Source organism: Arachis stenosperma, chromosome 1 (assembly GCF_014773155.1).
Source record: "Arachis stenosperma cultivar V10309 chromosome 1, arast.V10309.gnm1.PFL2, whole genome shotgun sequence".
Lineage (NCBI taxonomy): Eukaryota > Viridiplantae > Streptophyta > Magnoliopsida > Fabales > Fabaceae > Arachis > Arachis stenosperma.
This window is the reverse complement of record NC_080377.1, coordinates 87,041,383-87,043,882: the sequence shown is the minus strand read 5'-3', so window position 1 is coordinate 87,043,882 and position 2,500 is coordinate 87,041,383.

The following is a 2,500-nucleotide window of genomic DNA, read 5'->3' as shown; positions in this document are numbered from 1 at the left end:
TGGCTGGGGGCCGTTGCAACGGGATGCTGGCGCGTGGAACGGATGCTGGGGTCCGTTGCAACGGAGGCAGGGCGCGTGCAACGTTGGCTGGGGGCCGTTGCAACGGATGCTGGCGCGGTGAACGGATGCTGGGGTCCGTTGCAACGGAGGCAGGGCGCGTTGCAACGTTGGCTGGGGCGTTGCAACGGAGGCGGGGCGCCATGCAACGTTGGCCGTGGCCGTTGCACGGAGGCAGGGGCGTTGCAGCGTTGGCGGGCGCCGTTGCAACGGATGTGGGCGCGGTGCAACGTTGGCTGGGGTCGTTGCAACGGAGGCGGGGGGCGCCATGCAACGTTGGCCGTGGCCGTTGCACCAGAGGCAGGGGCGTTGCAGCGTTGGCTGGGGCCGTTGCAACGGATGCTGGACGCGGTGCAAAGGATGCTGGGGTCCGTTGCAACGGAGGCAGGGCGCACGTTGGTGGCCGTTGCACCGGAGGCAGGGCGCGTTGCAGCGTTGGCGGGGCGCCGTTGCAACGGATGCTGGGCGCGGTGCAACGGATGCTGGGGTCCGTTGCAACGGAGGCAGGGCGCGTTACAACGTTGGCCGTGGCCGTTGCAACGGAGGCAGGTCGCGTTGCAACGTTGGCTGGGGGCCGTTGCAACGGATGCTGGCGCGGTGCAACGGATGCTGGGGTCCGTTGCAACGGAGGCAGGGCGCGTTGCAACGTTGGCTGGGGTCGTTGCAACGGAGGCGGGGCGCCATGCAACGTTGGCCGTGGCCGTTGCAGCGTTGGCTGGGCGCCGTTGCAACGGATGCTGGGCGCGGTGCAACGTTGGTTGGGGTCGTTGCAACGGAGGCAGGGCGCGATGCAACGTGGCCGTGGCCGTTGCACCGGAGGCAGGGGCGTTGCAGCGTTGGCTGGGGGCGGTGCAACGGATGCTGGGGTCCGTTGCAACGGAGGCGGGGCGCCATGCAACGTTGGCCGTGGCGTTGCACGGAGGCAGGCGCGTGCAGCGTTGGCTGGGGGGCCGTTGCAAACGGATGCTGGACGCGGTGCAAACGGATGCTGGGTCCGTTGCAACGGAGGCGGGCGCGTTGCAACGTTGGCAGTGGCCGTTGCACGGAGGCAGGTCGCGTTGCAACGTTGGCTGGGGGTTGCAACGGATGCTGGCGCGGGCAACGGATGCTGGGGTCCGTTGCAAACGTTGGCTGGGGGCCGTTGCAACGGATGCTGGCACGGTGCAACGGATGCTGGGCGCGGGTGCAACGGATGCTGGGCGCGGTGCAACGATGGCAGGTCGCGTTGCAACGTGGCCGTGGCCGTTGCACCGGAGGCAGGGCGCGGTGCAACGTTGGCCGGGGTCGTTGCAACGGAGGCAGGGCGGCATGCAACGTTGGCCGCGGCGTTGCAACGGAGGCAGGGCGGCTTGCAACGGACGCTGGGCGCGTTGCAACGCATGCTTGGCGCGATGCATCGTTGGCTGGGAGCGTTGCAACGGAGGCTGGGTTTGGTGCATCGTTGGCTGGGAGCGTTGCAACGGAGGCACCGGCCGGTGCACGGCCAAATGGAGGGGCCAAATTTTCATATCTCACAATTGGCTCGTGCAATTTTCCTGAAATTTTGAGGGAACCTTGGTAATATTATTAAAGGCTGCACAAAAAATCCAGGTCAAAAATCGCACTTTGCTCCCTTTTCATTTTTTTGAATTTCCTGCTTTTCGGGTGGGAAAAAAATCGGCAAAAAAAATCCACACGGTGTAAATTCACCAAATTTGGTGGATGGAAAGATCTTTTTCTAGAGATTGTCGCAAAAAACGGCGTCAAAATTCGACCTCTAGAGCAGTTTCTCGAGTATGTCTCCTCACGGAAAAGGATGTCTACCCGTGGCACTTTGGTAATGGCTCGGCAGCCTATTATAGGGGGGAGGGGTGTCGTGCTGCCAAAACTCGAGTTGCCCAAAGGCTTGCGGGGCAATGCCAGCAAGATGCACGATGCCTTGCCATCCCCTAGGCACACTAGCAAGCCGTTGTGGTTGTGGTGTGCCGTCGGGGTCCCCGCCCCGGGTCCAAGGTTGAGCACGGGCGTCGGGCTGCTGCAAACCCCGATCACCAAAGGACCAGAAGGGAAACCGTCCATGCACGGCCCATCTAGGCACCACTAGGGAGCATGGCGTGGTGGAGTTGTGCCTTGTGCGCCCGCGGCGTGCTCGCCCTAGTCTAGGGTCGAAGCAAGACGGTGCCGACGGTGTTGGTTTTGTTGTGCGTGTTGCCTAATCTAGACGGTGCGGCTGTTCGATTATCGCCCGAAGCACCTCACGCCTCGGGCTGTCCCTTGGATGTTCTTCGTTGCTTCCCCTGAACCCTGCCAGCGGAGTTGGCTCGGCACTCCCGTATGCTTCCGCTTGCTGCACTCTCCAAGGCGTGCGGGGGGCGGTTCGTCCGGGCGTGCTGGGTTTGCGGACCGTGGTGGCGGATGAGTGGTGTGCGGGTTGTTAGCGTGTCTGGCTCCTTGCTTCGTGCAC